The sequence below is a fragment of the Etheostoma spectabile genome, chromosome 15, assembly GCF_008692095.1.
Source record: "Etheostoma spectabile isolate EspeVRDwgs_2016 chromosome 15, UIUC_Espe_1.0, whole genome shotgun sequence".
Lineage (NCBI taxonomy): Eukaryota > Metazoa > Chordata > Actinopteri > Perciformes > Percidae > Etheostoma > Etheostoma spectabile.
Genome location: NC_045747.1, coordinates 106,443 through 116,788, shown reverse-complemented (window position 1 = coordinate 116,788; position 10,346 = coordinate 106,443). Strand labels below are relative to the sequence as shown.

Below are 10,346 nucleotides of genomic sequence, written 5' to 3'. Positions count from 1 at the left end.
AGTAATTTTTAAAAGATGACATAAATAGCTCTATTTGGAAATAATAAATAATTCTCAACTACTGCGTTGATTTTGTAGGGGAGTGCATTTACATAGAAGGAAAAAAAAAATAAAAACGGATCTTTTCTAATGTGAACCATTCTTTGTTAAACTTTAATACTTTACAAACACCAAAGTAAGTCAGCTGTGACTAACGTTGGAGAGGGACATCAGGTAGAAATACGCAGGTTGACTAGCATGACACCATTGGATTCATGTAATAATCAATCCTGGCTAACGTGGTGACAGTGACTGCATGCTGCTTCCTCTAAATGTCAGGTTGTGGTCGACTAGCGGGGTTAGCTCGTTAGTTTGATAAATTGATTAGACCTGCGCACTAGCAACACACTCTGTGTCTCCAAGAACAGTTAAATCAGTGGAGATGACGTTAGACCAGACACAGACTTCTGTAGTAGATTAGGGTTACGTTTCCAGCGTCCAAACCGTAACGTTAGTTGGGATGGACAGACCCCTTGGATCTTTAGGCTAACTATATTAGCTTTAACCTAGCTGGTAGCAGCGTTCTGTGGGGGGGAAATGGCCGGGAGACGTTGTGATTATGTTGCATTAATCTGGTGGTTTAGTTCATATTTGCAGCAAGCATAAAACACCGACTACTGTAGCTTCACCGACTACCCATCAAACGATGACATCACTGTGTCAGCAGCAGCTGCTGCCTACGGGACTTTACTACACACAGAGAGCCTCACGTCCCATAACAATAACCCCCGTCGGACTACCGTCACACACACACACGCTGGCCACATGGCTACCTGTCTTAAAGGGAAGGGTCGGACGGTAATAATCATGTAAAAGGAGAACGGTGGAAGTTTACTTTTATGTCAAGCAGCAAAAATGTTAATGCGTTAACATCCTGCGATGTGACTATTGCGCATGCGCACATTGCGATGTCGATGCTAAAACACACAACACAACAATTCCAATAAAGAAACAATTCTAGTGGAATCGTAATTTTTTAAAAGATTCCAAGTAGGAATCGGTTCTTGACGCCCAATCCTAGTCATAGTCGATATCGCAATATCACATTTTGTCAATATTGTGCAACCCTACAGCAGATCCTTCTTCCTTTTATGCTGCACTTTGTACCAAAACCAGGGTAGGGCTGCAGGTTTTCATAGTTGAGTTTGGTCTACAAAATGTCAGAAAAGGTTAAAATATAGAACAGTGTTTCCCAAAGCCCGGGATGACGTCCTTAAATGTCTTGTTTTGTCCACAACTCAAAGATATTCAGTTGACGGTCACAGAGGAGAGAAAACATATAGAAAAAATTCCTATTTATCAGGCTGCAATCAGAGAACAATTTTTCATAAAATGACTCAAACTGATTAATCAATTATCAAAATATATGGTGATTAATTTGACAGTTGACAACATTGTCCAAACTGCTTGAATATGCTAACTAATAGGGCTGAACGATTGGGGGGGGGGGAAATCTAATTGCGATTTTTCTGCCAAATATTGGGATTCCGATTCAATTTACTATTCAGTAGTGGTGCACGATATATCGGCCGCCAATATAATATCGGCCGATATGGTCAATATTTTACACATCGGTATCGTTCCGATGTCAAAATAGGGCCGATGTGAATCTTTCCTGTGTATTTGACGTGTTTGGAGGCTTAGATGTAAATGTGTGTGAGAATTTAGATCTAAATCTGACCTGTCAAGGGCCGTAATACGCTTAACAGCATATACACTGCCAAAATAATAATACTAAGAAGAAGAAGTAGAAGTAGAAGTGAGTGTGGCGGCAGGGATGTTTGTTTTTGCACGAGTACATAAATGTACACGAGTTGAAGAGAGCCATGTTACATGCCCAAGAATTCCTGGCTCACATACAGGTAGGCCTGGCTATTTGTTCAGACAGATGCAAATTAAATTAAACTTCGGCCAATTTTTACGGTAATCTCAATAACTAATACTATTCTAGACCTGCCAGTAGAAAAAAAAGAAGAAGCCGAATCAGTGCTAGCTAAATGGAGCTACTACAGCTGCCGTCTGGGATGAGTGAGTGTGTTCAGCCGGGCTACGCTATTAATCCTCACAAAGCACTTCCTTGAGTTTATTTGTAGAATCCTTATCCATTTTGTGTGGGATCTATTTGGCGTTGGTGAGTCTTTGTAGTTGTGATCGGTGTGGTATTTTCATTAGCCAGGCTAGCAACTCTTCTTCTGCTTCCCCCCCGCCTTCCTCGCTTGCCGCGGCCGTCAACAATCCAACACCCGCCTGCTGGTCTGGTGGATGGTCCCCAGAGAGTCGTTCATGCCTTTGCGCTCTATTTCCATCTCAAAATAGGTAATTGATCACTGTAGAGTTTCTGACCATATTAGTGACTATGTAACCTAATTATTTATGTCTGTGCCTTTTACAGTAAAACAGTGTTCCAGATGGCTAGCTGGAGTGTCGCGCTGCAGTAGCTCCATGTCCAAGCGTGGATTGTGACCGTCTCTGTCAGTGAAGAGAGGAAGGCCAATGGTTAGGCGTAACCCTAAAGTACTTGACAGTTACAGTACTTATAGTTCAGAAGACTGTAAAAACCAGTGTCTGTTCAGTCCAGTTTGTTCTGGCTCCATTTTCACCAAAACAAATGTTATTGTCACATAGTCTATTCATAACTGCTTTCACATCCAAATTGTACAACATTCCTCTTATGTTAAGGTTGTTTAGACATACAGCTGCAACACATGTAAATGAAAATGATCTGAAATAAATAGCGTAGGATATATTAAAAAAAAAAAAAAATGTATCTCTGAGAAAGTTCCTTCACTTGTTTTCAATAATAACTGATTAAAAGAGCTAGGGAGAGAGAGGGAGTGCGATGGACGTACTCACAGAGAGACGGATGGGTCAGTAGAGTTGCAAGAGTTACAATTAAAACTGTAGACGAATGTCAGAAGTGTGGATTGGTGCCGCTGTGTGGCGGGGCTGCGCGGAGAGTCAACAGAGAGAGAGTAGAGAGATCCAACACGGGCACGGCTTTACAGAAGAAATGGGTCATGTAACCCAAAATTAAACCATATCCATATAAACAACATTGCCCTTGATGCGAGGACATTAGGTGCACCGGTGGGACCTAGAGGAAAAATATTACTCGCGCCGTAGAGCCCTGTGAGCTAACAGACGCTAACTAGCACCCTAGAGCCCTGTGAGCTAACAGTAATGTGGAACCATTTAAGAATATTCAAATGCTACTCTCTGTGTGTTGCCGTTGCCTCAAAATCTTTTGCTTTAGGTAAACAAACAAAGTTGGAGCTAGCGAGCTACACTGAAAATGGCAATAGCTCACGTTAAGTTGTGTTACAGTTAACTTCATTTATTATTGTATGTGCCCGTTTTTCTTTTTTCGGGGGTTCAAGTTCCGGACTAAAGCCACTCCTTCCTGTAAATGACATGTGACCTTCCTTTGGATATCAATTAAAGAAGCATCAAAACGGAAGTTGCCTGTCCTCTTTTGTTGTAATGCCTGCCTTGGAAAACGATCCACTTGTTTTAAATTGTCCTTCTTTTCAAATACTTGTTGTGTGTGTGTGTGTGTGTGGTGGTGTGTGTGGTGTGTGTGTGTGTGGGTGGTGTGTGTGTGTGTGTGTGTGCGCGGCCGCGGGCGTGCGTGGGCGTGCTTAGACTTTGGACTTCTCGTATTGTGAATTTCCAGCATCACTTTTAGCAGAGAAAAAAATGAAATAGAAAAAGACATTATAAGACAACAAATAACAATAATAACAAATATGAGAACATTGTCAAATCAACAAAGAAGACCATCGACTATCATTAAAGTGTCCTTGTTGAGTCCATACGCGTGATAAATCACCAGGTGTGTAATTTGAAGTCCGGGTGCCTGTATGTATTCTGCTGTGTGTAGTCTGTTTGTCATGTCTACTTGTGTGTATGTATGTGTACCTGTGTGTGTGTGTATGTGTACTGTGTGTGTTATGTGTGTATGTGTACTTTTGTACTAGTAAGGTGTCTGTCATGTTTGCATGTATGTATGTATGTATGTCAGTATCATGTCTGTATTGTGTGTGTGTGGTGTGTGTTGATGTGTGGGGGTGTGGTGTGTGGTGTGTGGGTGTGTGTGTGTGTCTCTCACAATCACTCAACAAACCACTCCTACTCCCTCCCTAGGCCCAGTCACTGCTCTGGGTCTGGAACCCTTTTGACCTCCATGCTACAGGCCATCCACTCTAAGCCCATACCCAGGACTGAGCTGAAGGATAACACCCTCCAGGCACCCACAGGCTCCTGCTGAGGCCCAGCAACGGCTCTGAGTCTGGCCTCTGTGCCTCCAGGGCTCTCAGCCTGCTCCAAAGGCCCAAAAAGAATGCAAATGTTGTTGCAAACCTGGCTAAAACAACCCTCTCCTTCCTAACAGTAACCCGCACAGACTTTGTGCTCGTCACCACTGGAAGCCAGTAAGTGCTTTTTGGGGTGCGTCTAACTGCCCGCCCTGGCACTCCACGCAAATTACAGGCCATAGAAAAGTGCCCCCTGGTGCCTTCTGCTATCAACCCCTTATCCTACCCTAACCTACCCCAACCCGGTACCCCCGACCCTAACCCCTGACCCTAACCACCCTAGCCCTCAACCCTGACCCTAACCCTCCGACCTACCCTGACCCTAACCCCTGACCCTAACCCCTAACCCTAACCCTAACCCCCCTGACCCTAACCCCTGACCCTAACCCTCCGACCCTAACCCCTGACCCTAACCCCCCTGACCCTAACCCCTGACCCTAACCCCTAACACCTAACCCCTAACCCTAACCCCCCTGACCCTAACCCCTGACCCTAACCCCCTGACCCTAACCCTGACCTAGCCCTCCTGACCTAACCCCTGACCTAACCCCCTGACCCTAACCCCTGACCCTAACCCCTAACACCTAACCCCTAAACCTAACCCCCCTGACCCTAACCCCTGACCCTAACCCCCGACACCTAACCCCTGCCCTACTCCCCCTGACTAACCTCTCCTGAACCCAACCCCTGACCTAACCCCTAACCCTAACCCCCCCTGACCCTAACCCCTGACCCTAACCCTCCGCCCTAACCCCTGACCCTAACCCCTGACCCTAACCCCTAACCCTAACCCCTAACCCTAACCCCCCTGACCCTAACCCCTAACCCTCTCCTCCTGCTCCTCCTCCTCCTAACAACAGGTGAAACACATCAGGGAGAAAACACAGAGCAGAGAGTAGAACGACACGTTTGAAACTGTCGTCTGAGCTCCAGTTAGCCTAAAAATCCAGAGGAATTTCAGACCCACATTTAAGCCAAGAATTAGTTCTGATGATGCAGAAATACACCGATGCCCATGGATCAATTGGATAACACCCTTACCGTCTGTGGGACACTTTGTATAGTAAAGTCCGTTCAGTTCTGGGCCCAGTCGGGCCTGTGTCTTGGAGCCTCCTACGACTCCCTCCTCCTCCTGACCTGCTCTCTGCACCTGAACAACAGCACAACAGACGTTTTTGTGGTTGTGGTTGTTTTTTGATCTAGATTGACTGCTCCCTATCCAATTAGGCCAGTTAAATCTGATACATCTCAGTACACATTTAATTCAGATGACGTACCGACCAAGCAGGTGCTTCGCATCTTGCGTTAGTGGTGTTTTAACATGACCTGCAACGCCCCACACACTGACTATCTTAACATTGACTACCTCATTTTCGAGCCATGTTTTAACCCGCCACCCTAACAGTACCAAAAACGTCATGAAAACGCCAGGGACTTGCAAAAGCACCCTCGTATTTCTGGATTGACTGAAATACGTCGCCACAAAAACTATAATTCAGTACCTCTGCGGGTTAAAAGAACCGAAGGGATTTGGGTTGTTCCTCACCTCGAAGATCGAGATCTCCTCTGTGAAACGCAGTGTCTGCCATTCTGGGCTCTCCTCCCTTCTTCTTCCTGTTCCTCGCACTGATTGCCCTCTTGGGCCAGCTGCGTGACCACTCCCACGGCACAGGATAAAGGTGCTGCAGGGGGCAAAGAAAGAATGTTGAGGGCTGGCACCCTTAAAAACTGCATTAAAAATAGAAAATAAATTGTATTTCTTTGAAAGGTAACAAACTGAAAGTAGCATTGAGACACTCTGACTGCTTTACCAGTTCATTAAATTGCATTATTCAGAGGCCCACCTTCATATTATTTATATTCATTGCCAGGCCTGGCTTCGCAATGACAGATGTCTAGGAGACGTTGCCCAGGCAGTTCCTACACCCACCGGCTATACCAGCAATGCCCCCGGATCATTTAATCAGTAACTTCCACTTTAACCAGAGTATCTTTAACACAATAGCTGTACCTTCTACTACTTAAGTACGGAAAGGGTTAGGTGACAAGTCCAGATACTTGTGTTAAAGAAATACTCTGGTTAAAAGTAGGAAGTCTGCTTAAACTTCTTACCTCCACTTAAAAGTAAACAAAGTACAGGCTTGGAAATTTCTTAAATTATAAAAGTAAAAGTAGCCTTGGCTAAGCACTGAGCACAAAATGTTACTAGGAGACACTGGAACGTATGGACCTGGAGGCACGTCTTTATATGGCAAAGGCACATTTTTAAATGGATTTCTGCCAACAAGGCCTAAAACATAACATATATGATTAATTAGGACAGAAACTGGGACTCCAGGTTACTAAGATTCTGACTCAGTAGTAAGATATGACTTCAGTGCGTCTCCTCTCTGTGTGGTGCGTGTCCACTCTCTCTGTGGTGTGTTGCGGTCCCATTCTCTGTGGTGTGCGTTTCCCTCTCTCTGTGTTTTTTGCCGTGATCCCTCTCTCTGTGGGGGTGTGTGCTGTCTTGTAGTCAGAACACTTAGCCTCAGACCCGAGACCTTCAACACACTTTTAGCTGGCTCCTACACACAGACCGACAGCGATGCAACTTACATGGATTCATTGTAAGCTACATTCGTGTTTCCAGGTGCTCGCAGCCAGCCCACTCTCCACCCCGAGCACACCTATGCACGGCTATAGCACCGCGCAACAACTGCCACCCAACAAAGTCGTTTCTGGCAACCCACTTGACTCCCCTCTCGTTCTTCTTTTTCTTTGACGTCACTCCTTTCCAACACCGCACTGGGCGGATATATTCCTACCGTTAGCTACAACTCCACCGGCGCCGCTGACGATAAAACACTGTGTCCACTCCCTGTCTAAACTTGACATGTGAACTTCCTTTGGATCTCCAATTAAAGCATAAACGGAAGTTGCTGTCTCTTTTGTTGGTAAATGTTCTCGGAAAACAGAGTCCACTTTTTTAAATGTGTCTATCTTTAAAATACCTTGTTGTGTGGTGTGGTGGTGTGTGTGTGTGTGTTGTGTGTGTGTGTGTGTGTGATGTGTGTGTGTGTTGTGTTGGTGTGTTGTGTGTGGGTGTGTGTAGTTTGTGTCGCTCCTCACCTCCACACACACTCCCTTCCCTCGGACACTACCTGGCTCTGGGTCTGACCTTTGGACCTCCATGCTACAGGCTCCACTCTTAAGCCCCAGCCAACCAGGACTGAGGCTGGGATAACACCCTTCCAGCACACCCCACATGGGCTTGCTCCCTGCTGTTCCCATAACTGGCTCTGAGGTCTGACCTCTTACCTCCAGTGCTCTCAGCCCTGCCCATAGGCCCAAAAAGAATGCAAAGGGTGCAAACTGGCAATAAAACAACCCTCGCCTTGCCCTAACCGTAACCCCCACAGACTTGTGCTCGGCATCCACTGGAACGCCAGTATGTTCTTTTTGGGGGGTGCGTCTACTGCCTCGCCTCTGTGCACCTTACACGTCAAAAGTTACCGGCCAGCGAAAACGTTGCCCCCATGGGGTGCATTTCTGTCTGCTCAACCCTCTATCCTGCATGCCCTTGCCTCCGATCCTTTACACATATGTACACGGCCTTTTGCTACAGAGAGCAGGCTCTGCTGTTGCCGTCCCTCTGGTGGCCGCCGGGGACACCGAGCACCCTCTGACACTTAGAAAAATTGTGTGAAATCTTGGCTACAAACAACGGCACACATGTGATACTGTGTGGTATCCATGGAGTCTCTGGCTCTCTGTGTCTCTCTGTCTCTGTTGTGTGTGTGCGTGCGTGCTTAACTTGACTCCTCTGTTATTGACATTGCATCGCACTTTTCGCAAGACACAAAACTACATGAAAAATAGAAACAGACAGTATAAAGAACAACAAAGTAACAAAATAAACAAATATGAGAACATTTGTCAAATAACAAGAAAACATCGACTATCATTAAAGTGTCAGTGTTGAGCTCCAGTACTCGCCAGTGATAAGGGACCAGGTGTGACTTGAAGTCCAGGTGTTGGGATTTATGTATGTCTGTGGTGTACTTTTGTATTCTACTAGTGTGGGTGTCTGTATGTGTACTGGTGTTGTGTGTATGTTTACTGTGTGGTGTGTATGTGTGTATGTTAATGTGTGTTATCTATGTATGCGTACTGTAGGTTTGCATGTAGTAGGTATGTATGCTGTATGTATTGTGTGTGTGTGTGGTGTGGTGTTGTGTTTGTGTGTTCTCTCACTCACTCACACACACTCCCTCCCTAGCCAGTACCTGGCTCTGGTCTGACCTTTGACCTCCATGCTACAGGCCTATCCCTCTAAGCCCCCATAACCCGGACTGAGGCTGGTTAACCCCCCCCCAGCACCCACATTCTCCTGCTGAGGCACTACAACTGTGTCTCTTGCGTCTGGCCTCTACCTCCGGGCTCTCAGCCTGCTCCCTCAGGCCCAAAAGATGCAAATGGGTTCAAACTGCTCAAAACAACCCGTCGCCTGGCCCTAACCGTACCCGCACAGCTTTTTGTGCCGGCAACCCACTGGAAGCCATTAATTGCTTTTTGGGGGGTCGTCTAACGCCTCTCCTCTTGCACCTTCCACCTTCAAAAGTTCCAGTCCAGAGAAAAAGTGCCCCCGGGGTGCACTTCTCTTCTTCAAACCCTCTATCCTGCAGGCCCTTGCTACGGAGCAGTTGACCCCTTGTCACGTCCTTTGCTACAGAAGCAGCTCTGAGTGTTGCCGTCCCTCTGGTGGCCGCCGGGGACCACCGCACACCCTCTTACACTTAGAAAATTGTGTTAATCGTGCGAAAAGGCTACCTGTGATATCTGTGTGTATCCATGGAGTCTCTGGCTCTCGGTATCCTCGTCTCTGGTTTGTGTGGTGGTGCGTTCTTAGACTTGGACTCCTCGTATTGAAATTTTGCAGCCGCACTTTTAGGCAAGAGCAACATATGAAAAATAGAAAAAAGACAGTAAAAAGACAACAAAAGTACAATAAGACAAATATGAGAACATTTGTCAAATAACAAAGAAATACCATCAAACATCATTAAGTTTCATTGTTGATCCATACGGATTGATAAAGTGACCCTTGTGTGAATTGAAGTCCAGGTGTGGCATGTAGGTATGGTCTGTGTGTGTACTGTGTGTATTTCTAACCTGTGTGTATTATGTGTACTCGTGTGTGTGTTATGTGTCCTGTATGTGTGTATGGTGTATGTGTACTGTGGTATCTATGATATGCGTACTGTATTTTGCATGTATGTATGTATGTATGCCGGTATGTATTGTTGTGTGTGTGTTTTGTGGGTGTGGTGTGTGTGTGTGTGTGTCTCTCACATCCCTCACACACACTCCCCTCCCTAGCCGTAACTGGCTCTGGGTCTGACCTTTGACCTCCATGGCTACAGGCCTCCACTCTAAGGGCCCCAAGAACCAGGACTGAGGCTGGGGTTAACACTCTCCAGCCCCCCCCATGCTCCCGCTGATGCCCAGCAACTGGCTCTGATTCCTGGCCTCTGACCTCCAGGGCTCTCAGCCTGCTCCATAAGGCCCAAAAAGATGCATGGTTGGTAAACTTGCTAAAACAACCCTCAGCCTGGCCCTAACCGTAACCCGCACAGACTTTTTTCTCGCACCACTGGAAAGCCAGTATGCTTTTGGGGGGGTGCGTCTAACTGCCTGCCTCTGGCACCTTCACGTCAAAAGTTACAGGCCAGAGAAAAAAGTGCCCCCGGGTGCACTTCTTCTGGCTTCACCCTCTATCCTGCAGGCCTTGCTACGAGCAGTTTGTACCACAAGGTACCGTCCTTTGCTACAGAGCAGCAGCTCTGACGTTGCCGGGGGCCCTCTGGTGGCCGCCAGGTAGGGGGGGTGGGTGGGGACACCGGGCCACCCTCTGACACTTAGAAATTTTGTGAATCTTGCTACAAGGCTCCACCATGTGAGACGTGTGTATCCATGTAGTCTCTGGCTCTCTGTATCTCTCTGTCCTGTGTG

The 10,346-nt window shown here is 46.6% G+C and overlaps 1 protein-coding gene and 1 long non-coding RNA gene across 2 annotated transcripts in view; one reads left to right on the top strand and one right to left on the bottom strand.

Annotated features, from left to right (window-relative positions):
• LOC116703639 (MAGUK p55 subfamily member 2) overlaps positions 1-10,346 on the top strand; it is a 99,225-nt gene that overhangs the window by 2,306 nt on the left and 86,573 nt on the right. The gene's annotated exons all lie outside the window — the stretch shown is intronic.
• LOC116703646 (uncharacterized) overlaps positions 2,925-10,346 on the bottom strand; it is a 17,985-nt gene continuing 10,563 nt past the window's right edge. Inside the window, exon 3 of the long non-coding RNA XR_004335478.1 lies at positions 2,925-2,937. This is a non-coding gene — a long non-coding RNA (uncharacterized LOC116703646). The remainder of the gene's footprint in view (positions 2,938-10,346) is intronic.